The sequence below is a fragment of the Neophocaena asiaeorientalis genome, unplaced genomic scaffold (assembly GCF_003031525.2).
Source record: "Neophocaena asiaeorientalis asiaeorientalis breed wild unplaced genomic scaffold, Neophocaena_asiaeorientalis_V1.1 scaffold177, whole genome shotgun sequence".
NCBI lineage: Eukaryota > Metazoa > Chordata > Mammalia > Artiodactyla > Phocoenidae > Neophocaena > Neophocaena asiaeorientalis.
Genome location: NW_020172779.1, coordinates 2,404,325 through 2,417,081, shown reverse-complemented (window position 1 = coordinate 2,417,081; position 12,757 = coordinate 2,404,325).

The following is a 12,757-nucleotide window of genomic DNA, read 5'->3' as shown; positions in this document are numbered from 1 at the left end:
ACTAGACGTTTTATGGGCAAATCAAATGGCAGACTACCCTGAAGTGAAATTCAATTTGACCTCTGAATAGATGGTAGATAGAACATGAAAAAATGCATAAACTTGCAACTGATGCTTATTATGCATGCTAAAAAAAAGGGAGAAATTTTGCAATATGAACAAGAATACCCAACGATAATTGGATTTGGATGCAGCACAGGGTCATAAAATGATACCACAAAGACATCAGATTGCTTCTTTGATGATGTGAAAGAGCTCTGGTCGTTTTGGAGAGCTTTGGTGCTGGAAATACTGGAACTAGTAATTGAAACAGTTTCCAGATAGCCACAGAAGATGGTTATCAGTAAAGCACTGGTATGTCTGCCTTTCTTTCTTCTTTGACAAACAAACATTTATTGTGTGTCTACTACACACAATAGGGACAAGTGCTTAGGCAGTAGGGATTTGGCAGTGAACAGAGAAAATCTCCTGACTTTAAAGAGTCCACAGATCCTAAATTCAAAAAAAAAGTAAGTATTATAGTGAGATAACTGCATAATTTAATGGAAACATAGCCAATGGATGCTGTGGGATATTGAAAGGAATGATCAACTCTGCTTAAGGGGATGGATGCTCATAGAAGTCTTTATAAGGGTTGGCCTTGAAGGATTTTAGAAAAGACCTTTAGGAAAATTCACTGTAATGGGCCTGGGACCCTCCTCCACTCCGCCTTTATCACCACTACCACCCCCTCAATACAATATCAAAATTTTTCCTTCTACTGGAAAGTAGATGTGATGTTCAGACCACAACTACTGTGTGGTCTGTTGGAATTCCCTACCATCACTTCAGGTACCTTCAAAACAATGTAATTTAGTGGTTAAGATCATGGCTCTAGTTTCAGATCCTGGTTTCACCATCTGCTAGCTAAAAGGGCTTGGGGAAGATACTGAAGCAGTGTCTAACTCTAAAGGTTGATGCACACTTTTCAAAAGGATAAGATGTATATCTGGAGAGAGAAGAATTTGTAATTCCCACCAATCCTCTGCTTGAAGCCCTTTGATTAAAAAATCTTGCTGGCTTATTCATTTGAAATATATATTTCCGTAAGTCAGAGTGCCTGTCATCTTGCATCCAAATAGGTTGATGAAAGTTGAGACTGGGAATCCCCATGGACCTATCATTTATGTACCAGGAAAGGCACTAAAAGTAGTTCAAAACCCCAGCCATCATCATCACCAGGAATGCCTTAGAGAACATGTAATGATGTAGTGATTGTTCCATAGACTCTAGGTACAAATCCTGGCTCACCACTTGCAGTTGAGAGACCTTAAGCAAGTCACCCAACCTCTCTGCTAAGTTTTCTCATCTGTAAAATGAGGACCTTCTCCACGGACTTGTAAGGAATAAATGAGATAACAGACATAAAGGGCTTACACCATTGCAAAGCAACATTGTAAACTATCAGAATAATAGCTCTTATTGTTGATTATCTGATGGAACAACCACGAGGTTGGCTAAACAGAGGTTTAACTGTAGAATGGAACATACCCTGCCCTGTACCCACTCCCATCGCAAAGAACTCTACATCACCTGGGACAGGACGGGACAAACGATTTTAAAGTCTCACCTTCTGGCAAAGAGATGAAAGCAGTATATTGCTTGGCTTTTGATAGGGAGTAAAGGGAAAGTGAATCCCTTTACTTGCAATTGCAATCAAAAGAATCAAAGTATTGACATGATCTAGTGCAGAAAGATGTGACAGCTCTGTTTTTGGCAGATCCCCAAATGGGATATTGCTTTTAGGACGCCTGTCCACTTTTCTCTAACACCAACCTATTCCATACAGATCTACACAGGGTGAAATGCAAGCACTTTTTCACAGGACCACTGGATTTCAAGCTCCATTGAGATTGGAGAGTTTGGTCCCTACAGTATCCAGATAGCCTGTAAGAGCAAGTGACGAGTGGTAGGCTCTCAATCAGCATTTGTTTAATGAGTGAATATGAACTTTTCCCTCCTACACAGCTGATTAGACCAAGAGTGAATTATTTCAGACCCTGGGGCCAATCAGATTCCCACTTGCAAAAATCGCATTCAGGTTCTAGAGAATATGGATTTACGAGCAGTCAGCTCTGGCTTTATGATGTGATATAAATTCTTTGAGGCTAAGGGCACCATTGAATGAAGGAGGAGATGGGCAAAGCAGGAAAGAGGCAACTGGCCATCTTGGAAGGGAAGAAAGCAAAGCAAATGCACAGAGAAGATCCAGAGACAAGAGACCTTACAACCCTAGAGGGAAAGAGATGGAGCTGGAGTGAGTAGCTACCTTGGATTTGTATCGCTGATTCTGATTCCTAATTTCTGGTCTTCATGAAACTCAGCTTCACACCCTTCTCTAGGTTTCGGGACATATTCCTATGTCCTTCCATTGAATCCACCCTTGTTTTCATCATTTTGAACTGGTTTCAGTTTGTACAATCAATCCCTAAAACAACAGTAATTTACCGAGGTGTGCAAAGAAAGATGAAAATGTTCTGACACTGTCTCAAAGCCAGGAACATTCAATAACTTTCAAGTGAAATATTATAATGGCTTGGGTTTCTACACCTCATTTACACAATGAGGTAAATGTTTGTATAGATTCATCCCTTAAGAGTCATCTCTGCCTTTCTGAAGACTTCAGAAGCCTTTTATAGATTTTCAGTTTTTTCTCCCCAGTGTCTAAACTACCTGTGCACTAAAGGTGAATTTGCAAAAAAAAAAAAGTTTCTGACAAAAGTGAAATGCAACATTTAGAACTTCCAATTAATTTAAGTAATTTAAAAGTTTTTCTTCGGGGGGCTGAGTAAGTATTTTCTGAATACATAATGGGATTTGCTTATGAGACCAGTTACTGTCAGGGTTATTTTGCTATCATCTGTATACATTTACATGAATGCAGTTTTCCTCTCTTTTCAGTTGTGGGACAGTAAGATGACTGACTATATGGGTATGACTTGGAATACTTTGGAAATATTGATCTTCTCCCCAAAACCTGCTCCATCTGCAGCCTTCCCCATTTAACCTGACGGCAACTGTACCCCTCCAGTCACTCAGGTCAAAACCCTAGAGTTATTTTCAACCCTACTCTTTTTCTTCCACTTTGTTATGGGTTGAATCATGTTCCCCCAAAAGATCTGTTGAAGTCCTAACCCCATCCCCATACCTCAGAATGTGACACTATTTGGAAACAGGGTCATAACAGATGTAGTGAGTTAAACTGAGATGAGGTCATACTGCAGTAGTGTGGGCCCTTAATCTAATATGACTGATGTCCTTATAAGAGGAAAACAGACACAGGCACATGAAGGGAGAGCACTGTGTGACGATGGAGGGCTGCAGCTGCAAGCCAAGGGTCACCAAGGATTGCTTGCTGGCAAACCACCAGAAGCTAAGAATGGACAAGGAAGAATTACCCACTACAGGTTTCAGAGGAAGCATGGCCCTGCCAACACCTTGATTTCAGACTTCTAACCTCCAGAACTCTGAGATAACACATTTCTGTTATTTTAAACTACCCAGTTTGTAGTACATTTTTGTGGCCACTCTAGCAGACTGATGCAACCCTACATCCAACTGGTGAGCAAATCTTCTTGGCTCTACCTTCAGCATACATCCAGAATGAGACACTCCTCACTACATCCAAACTGGTCTCCCAGCTGGAGTCTATTCACAACATGGAAGCCAGGGTGATATTACATTAACACCTAGATCAAAGGATGTCACTTTCTGCTCTGCCTGCAGGGGCTCTCCAGTTCCTGAGTAAAACCCAGAACCCTCCCAATATTCTATGAGGTCTGTCTTCCCTTGTTTTGCCAACACTGTCCTGTGACCTCTCCTTCTACCTAGAGTCAGTCAATCTCTCTCCTCCCCCTTCCCTCCCCCATCTTTCCCACCTCCCTTTCTTCCTCCTCCCTCCCCCTCCCTCCCTCTCCTTGGCTCTCCCACCCTCTCCCTCTCCCATTTAGCCACACTGACCTCCCTGCAGTTCCTTGAACTAGCCGTGCAGCCTCACACCTCAGAGCCTTTGCACCAGCTGCCCCCTCTGTCTAGAACACTCCTGCCCTAGATATCCAGGAGTCTTGCTTCCCTTCACCTCCTTCAAATCTCTGCTCAAATGTCATCTTCTCAGAGCGGTCCACTCTGACCATCTCATTTAAAATTACAACCTCTCCTACATTCTCAATGGCCCTTATCCTTGTATATTTCTATTTTTTGTAGCATTTATCAGCTTCTAGTATATTATATAATTCACTTGTTATATGTTTATTTTTTTTCTTCTATCTCCACCCTCCCTAAAGAATTTGTCCCACAAGCATAGGAATCTTCATCTTTTTTTTCCTCTAATGTATCTCAAGCACCAAAACAGTAGGTGCTCAATAAATACCTGTCTGTTGGATGAATTAATATCAAAAGGAGCTGTCAGCTACAGGCTTGCGTCAGCTCTGCACCAGTGGTATGCTGGAGTCTGCTCACACCAGCTTGCATCTCTTCTCAGCTTCTTGTTTGGTGACATCACATCGGTAGTTTGGAGCCAGCCATGGTGGGAGTATTTACACCACAGAAATTGGCAAGGTCTACAAATCAGGGCTTTTTTTTTTTTCCAGGAGAGCTGGATGGTAAACATTTACCAGCATGCCACCTCCCTCTGCCTAACATTATGAAAGACATTACAAGAAGAGCTAAGTTTTAGCTGTGAGACCAACTGATAAATCAGAACCTAGCTCATCTGGCCTGCTTTGCTCCTCAAAAGCTAAATACCACTGAACATAAATGCCGTGCTCCGGTCAGGGTTGATGTGACAGTGTTTATCCATTATGATCACTACCAAGAAGAGCAGTGGATAAAACATGGTCACAATCTAACAATGCATGTGGTCTACTGCTGAATCTATATTGAGGATACAAACAAACATGGGTAGGTTCTCCACTCAAATAATTCCTCAGTTTAACTCTATTGCTGAATTTTGTAGCATGATCATTAACTTGGTATGAGGCTTCAGGGTAATTGAAGAAATGCCTGACAAGGCTCAAGCACTGTGATAAGAAATGATGATACTAAAGTTAATAAGACCTGCCCTTTGTCCTCAAGGTGCCCACAGTCTAGTGGAGAGAATGACACAGATAACGCTAGGATACTTCAAGACACAGAGACGCACAAATTATCAAAATGATTTATTCTTGCCACCATCTGCAATTTTTTTTGCTTTTAACAAAAATCAACATAAGATAGTAAAACACAAGCCTGATTATGACCATTTGGATATAATGCAAATGGTCATGGGATACTGCCTTTTGCCCATCCCCTGAAAGGGGTCAGGCTAATATTCATATCTTCTGGTGGTGATGAAGGAATGGAGGGTAAGAAAAAGTAGGGAAGGACCAGGAAGTGGAACCATCCCACCTCAGGTGGCAAGGAGGCAGAAGATGGATCCTCGTGACTCTGGCTCCATGTTTCAGAATTAGACCAAAGGGAGCAGGCATCAACTAACCAGAAGATTCCTGGAAGTTCAGCCAAATGCAGGACACAGAATGAGAGTGACCATATGCTCCAGTTTGCTTGGGACCATCCTGGTTTACCCCTGTCACCCTAGTACCGGTGTAGTTTAGCATTTGTCCCAGATAAAAGTCAGTCCGTTTACATGACAACTGTCCTGAGAGATATTAGGACAGAGCAGACATAAACCATCACGAGGCACCACGATAAAAGAGCACCCTGAGATGCCAAGCCAGCTAGCCTAGTCATGTCTTTAACTCTACGGCAACATGACACTATATTTTATACCATTTTCTGCCCATCCAAACCCCATCTATTGTGGAAATTTGGGACGTATAACAGAGGTCCTTTTTCTGGTAATTTGTGTTTTCTTGCCAAGTCTCTTTCATCCTTCTCTTGACAATAACACCTCTCTTCTGTGTGAGAAATACATTCACGCATACCCACTGTGAACCCGGCCCCGGAAGTGGCACCTGACCAAGGACTGGCCAGCATCCTCAACTCTTACGTCTTTTTTCCATAAGCCTGAAAATGTTGGACCATTTCTCTGGCCTTATCTGGAGACCCTGCCTGAGAATGAAGCCAATAAAAAGGTATGAAGGCAGGATACAAGGGCATGAAACAAAGAGACAGTAGTGATGGATGAACTACAGAAGTAAGCTGCAGCCAGCTGATGATTTACCTTTTAAATCATGTTTTTTTAAAAAAATGAACATTGGGCTTCCCTAGTGGTGCAGTGGTTGGGAGTCCGCCTGCCGATGCAAGGGACGTGGGTTCGTGCCCAGGTCCGGGAAGATCCCACGTGCCATGGAGTGGCTGGGGCCACGAGCCATGGCCGCTGAGCCTGGGCATCCAGAGCCTGTGCTCCACAACAGGAGAGGCCGCAACAGTGAGAGGCCCGCGTACCGCCAAAAAAAAAAAAAAGAAAAGAACCTTATCCAAGGTTCTACATCCTCCTCAGAATTTTATCCTGAGGAAATTACTACATAGCTCTCATAATTGTCCCTCGCATCCCCATGGCTACTGCCCCTCATTTCAGGCCACCATCACATCTCAACCAGACTTTTGCAACAGTTTCCTAATGGTCTACCCATCCCCACTGTCCACCCCCTACCTCTTACCCTACATGACCCCACCCCCCTCAGAGTAACCAAACTGATTTACTCAAAATCCAGATACAGATCTTCCTTCACTTATGATAGAGTTACATCCCAATAAATACATCATAAATTGAAAATATCATTAAGTCAAAAATGGACTTAGGGACTTCCCTGGGGGTACAGTGGTTAAGAATCTGCCTGCCAGTGAAGGGGACACAGGTTCAACCCCTGGTCCAGGAAGACCCCACATGCTGAACTAAGCCCGTGTGCCACAAATACTGAGCCCACGCACCACAACTACTGGAGCCCATGCACTCTAGGGCCCACGTGCCACAACTACTGAGCCCATGTGCCACAAGTACTGAAGCCCACGAGCCTAGAGCCTGTGCTCCGCAACAAGAGAAGCCATCGCGTGAGACCCCGGTGCACTGTAACTGAGAAAGCCCGCATACAGCAACAAAGACCCAATGCAGCCAAAAACAAATAAATTATTTTAAAAATAAATAAATAAATTTTAAAAATAAAGTTTAAAAAAGTGCATTTAATACGAAACTATACTCAATATTTTGTAATAACCTATAAAGGAAATAATCTGAAAATATATGTATTATAACTGAATCACTGTGCTGTACACCTGAAACTAACACAATATTGTAAATCAACTATACTTCAATAAAAAAATAAATAATTAAAAATGCATTTAATACACCTAACCTTCCAAACGTCATAGCTTAGCCCAGCCTACCTTAACATACTCAGAATACTTATATTAGCCAACAGTTGGACAAAATCATCTAACACAAAGCCTATTTTATAATAAAGTGTTGAATATCTCATGTAATTTATTGAATACCGTACTAAAAGTGAAAAACAGAATGGTCGTATGGGTCCAGAATGATTATCTGTGTACAGAATGGTTTCAAGTGCATGGGTTGTTTACCCCTGTGATCACATGGATGACTAGGGGTCTCTGCTCAATGCCACTGCCCGGAATCACAACAGAGTATCAGAATGCATACTGCTTGCTTGGGAAAAGATCAAAATTCAAAGGACGGTTTCTATGGAATGTGCATTGCTTTTGCACTGTTACAGAGTCTAAAAATCATTAGGTTGAGCCATCGTAAGCTGGGGGCCATCTGTATGTATCACTTTCCACACTGGCTCTCCATTGCCTATAGGAGTAAGTGGAGGTGAAAATCTACAGGGACTCACAGAGCTGCCTCCTGCCCATCTCCCCAAATACACCAACCCCTTCTATAGCCACACCCCATTTGTGCTCCAAACCTCAACCCCACACAACTGTCTACCCTGGAGCCTTCCCTACTTCCCCACCCTGCTCAACTACTTCAGCTACATGGAACACTCACTCTTCTATTTCTTGCCACAGTTTTAGAATTTCCTCTTCACATAAGCCATGTGACCTCCAAGGCCCCCTGACATGGAATTTGAGGTGTCTGTCCGGGACTTCCCTGGTGATGCAGTGGTTAAGAATCCACCTGCCAACGCAGGGGACACAGGTTCGAGCCCTGGCCCAGGATGATCCCACATGCCGCGGAGCAACTAAGCCCATGCGCCACAACTACTGAGCCCGCATGCTGCAACTACTGAAGCCCACGTGCCTAGAGCCCACGCTCCACAAGAGAAGCCACCACAAGAAGCCCACGCACCACAACAAAGAGTAGCCCCCGCTCGCCACAACTAGAGAAAGCCCACAGACGGCAACAAAGACCCAACACAGCCAAAAATAAATAATAATTAAAAAAAGATGTCTGTTCACTTGTGACACTTTATTGCCTTATCTGTCAGTGTGTCTTTCTCTAGAGTTAGACCTCAGCCTTTTGAGGATATGCCCCTCCCTGAGACAAACTTTCTTCCTTTACCTCCTTCATCCCCTCAGCCCATCCTTAACACCTCTTATCGCCACTCAGGTGGATCTATTTCTTCACACCACAGTGTCCTCCGCCCCTCCCTCAGGAAAATCTTTGGTTCTCATACTTAGTAAGCCTAGGTGGTAATGAAAGCAAAGCATAGCATCTTCATACTGACGTATAGTTTAGATACAGTAAAATTCACTCCTTTAAAGGTATACTCTATATTATCATTTATATGTGGAATCTAAAAAGTACAGACAAACTACTGAATTTAATAACAAAACATACAGATTCACAGATACAGAGAACAAACTAGTGGCTACTGGTGGGGAGAGGGAAGGGAGGAGGGGTAAAACAGGGGTAGGAGATTAAGAGGTACAAACTACTAGGTATAAAATAAATAAGATACAAGGAAATATTGTACAGCACAGGGAATACAGCAAACATTTTACAATAATTTTAAACGGAATACTATAAAACCTTTGAATCACTATGTTATATACATGAAACTAATATAATAATAGTAAATCAACTATACCTCAATAAAAGGAAAAACTGCTAACTGAAAAAAAAATGGGAAAATAGCAGTCAAGTTAATTTAATGAGGAAAGTCTTTTTTTAAAAGGCTGCTTTAACAACTACATATACCTATATAGAAAAAAAAAATAACATTTGATCCATAAGTCATTCCATACACAAAAATTAACTTGAGATGGCCAGTATACCTGAGACAGGCTGGGACCTGGGCCCCTTTGCTGCAGTGCTCGCACCTGGGTACACGTCGAGCAACAAAATACAAGGAAATTATGTGGGACTAAAAAGAACTGCATGCCTGCGCAGTTACTGCAAATTCTGGACAAAAGAAAGAGACCAAAAAGCCCAACTGCTACTTTTCAAGAGCTCGGAGCACAACACGGGGTCAGCAGCAAAAGCACGGTACTGCGCAGGCCCCCAGCACACACCACCACCTAAGGGGTGGGCAAACCCCCTGGACACACCCCTACCCTCACCGCATACAAGGATCAAGCTTGGGCTTCCCTGGTGACGCAGTGGTTGAGAGTCCGCCTGCCAATGCAGGGGACGCGGGTTCGTTCCCCGGTCTGGGAAGATTCCCACATGCCGCGGAGCGGCTGGGCCCGTGAGCCATGGCCGCTGAGCCTGCGCGTCCGGAGCCTATGCTCCGCAAAGGGAGAGGCCGGCGTACCTAGCTTGCCCCCCCGCCCCACCTCGGGGAGCAAGCAAGCAGGGAACCTACTGTTTGATCTTGCTCCCCACTGCTGCAGCAGGGGTCCCAATAAAGCCTTGCCTCAATTTCCTGTCTGGCCTCTGATCAATTTCTATTGACTGAGGAGGCAAAGAACCCTGCTCAGGAACATACCTAACCGTAAAACCCAGTGGTGAAATAAATTTCTAGGCTCAAGATGGAGTAGCTCCTCCCCAGGGTGCCACGTCAGCAAACCAAAGCTTAGATAATTTGTGTCCCTGTAAATGCTCTGCTTGAGCAGAAACGCAGTATATCCAGTCAGCCAACCCCCAACTCCAAGCCAACTCTGGGCTCTACACGAATTTCCTTGTTCCTTCTCACCCCCAACAACGTCGACTAAGTGGCCCCAGCCAATCAGATGTTTTCTATTTTTCTCTTCCTTGTTCCTTATTCTTTATCCTTAAAAGAACCTTATCCAAGGTTCTACATCCTCCTCAGAATTTTATCCTGAGGAAATTACTACATAGCTCTCATAATTGTCCCTCGCATCCCCATGGCTACTGCCTCTCATTTCAGGCCACCATCATATCTCAACCAGACTTTTGCAACAGTTTCCTAATGGTCTACCCATCCCCACTGTCCACCCCCTACCTCTTACCCTACATGACCCCACCCCCCTCAGAGTAACCAAACTGATTTACTCAAAATCCAGATACAGATCTTCCTTCACTTATGATAGAGTTACATCCCAATAAATGCATCATAAATTGAAAATATCATTAAGTCAAAAATGGACTTAGGGACTTCCCTGGGGGTACAGTGGTTAAGAATCTGCCTGCCAGTGAAGGGGACACAGGTTCAACCCCTGGTCCAGGAAGACCCCACATGCTGAACTAAGCCCGTGTGCCACAAATACTGAGCCCACGCACCACAACTACTGGAGCCCATGCACTCTAGGGCCCACGTGCCACAACTACTGAGCCCATGTGCCACAAGTACTGAAGCCCACGAGCCTAGAGCCTGTGCTCCGCAACAAGAGAAGCCATCACGTGAGACCCCGGTGCACTGTAACTGAGAAAGCCCGCATACAGCAACAAAGACCCAATGCAGCCAAAAACAAATAAATTATTTTAAAAATAAATAAATTTTAAAAATAAAGTTTAAAAAAGTGCATTTAATACGAAACTATACTCAATATTTTGTAATAACCTATAAAGGAAATAATCTGAAAATATATGTATTATAACTGAATCACTGTGCTGTACACCTGAAACTAACACAATATTGTAAATCAACTATACTTCAATAAAAAAATAAATAATTAAAAATGCATTTAATACACCTAACCTTCCAAACATCATAGCTTAGCCCAGCCTACCTTAACATACTCAGAATACTTATATTAGCCAACAGTTGGACAAAATCATCTAACACAAAGCCTATTTTATAATAAAGTGTTGAATATCTCATGTAATTTATTGAATACCGTACTGAAAGTGAAAAACAGAATGGTCGTATGCGTCCAGAATGATTATCTGCGTACAGAATGGTTGTAAGTGCATGGGTTGTTTACCCCTGTGATCACATGGCTGACTGGGGGCCTCTGCTCAATGCCACTGCCCGGCATCACAACAGAGTATCAGAATGCATACTGCTTGCTTGGGAAAAGATCAAAATTCAAAGGACGGTTTCTATGGAATGTGCATTGCTTTTGCACTGTTACAGAGTCTAAAAATCATTAGGTTGAGCCATCGTAAGCTGGGGGCCATCTGTATGTATCACTTTCCACACTGGCTCTCCATTGCCTATAGGAGTAAGTGGAGGTGAAAATCTACAGGGACTCACAGAGCTGCCTCCTGCCCATCTCCCCAAATACACCAACCCCTTCTATAGCCACACCCCATTTGTGCTCCAAACCTCAACCCCACACAACTGTCTACCCTGGAGCCTTCCCTACTTCCCCACCCTGCTCAACTACTTCAGCTACATGGAACACTCACTCCTCTCTCTATTTCTTGCCTCAGTTTTAGAATTTCCTCTTCACATAAGCCATGTGACCTCCGAGGCCCCCTGACATGGAATTTGAGGTGTCTGTCCGGGACTTCCCTGTTGATGCAGTGGTTAAGAATCCACTTGCCAACGCAGGGGACACAGGTTCGAGCCCTGGCCCAGGATGATCCCACATGCCGCGGAGCAACTAAGCCCATGCGCCACAACTACTGAGCCCGCATGCTGCAACTACTGAAGCCCACGTGCCTAGAGCCCACGCTCCACAGGAGAAGCCACCACAAGAAGCCCACGCACCACAACAAAGAGTAGCCCCCGCTCGCCACAACTAGAGAAAGCCCACAGACGGCAACAAAGACCCAACACAGCCAAAAATAAATAATAATTAAAAAAAGATGTCTGTTCACTTGTGACACTTTATTGCCTTATCTGTCAGTGTGTCTTTCTCTAGAGTTAGACCTCAGCCTTTTGAGGATATGCCCCTCCCTGAGACAAACTTTCTTCCTTTACCTCCTTCATCCCCTCAGCCCATCCTTAACACCTCTTATCGCCACTCAGGTGGATCTATTTCTTCACACCAGTGTCCTCCGCCCCTCCCTCAGGAAAATCTTTGGTTCTCATATTTAGTAAGCCTAGGTGGTAATGAAAGCAAAGCACAGCATCTTCATACTGAGGTTATAGTTTACATACAGTAAAATTCACTCCTTTAAAGAATACAGATTACTGTATTTTGACAGATGTATATAGTTGTGTTATTACAATTACAAAGATAGAGAAGAGTTCCATAACCCCCCAATTTTTCCTCCTCTTTGGAATCAGTTCCCTTTCCCTATCCTCAGCCCCCGGTAACCATTGATCCGATTTCTGTCCCCTTTGCCTTTTCCAGACTGTCACACCAATAGAATCATGCAGTACATAGCCTTTAGTGTCTGGCTTATTCCACTTAGCAGATGCTTTTGAGATGAGTCCATGTTGCTGCCTCTATCATTAGTCATTCCTTTCTACTGCTGAGTAGCATTCCATGGTATGGGTATCCCATCGATTTATTTATCTAGTCA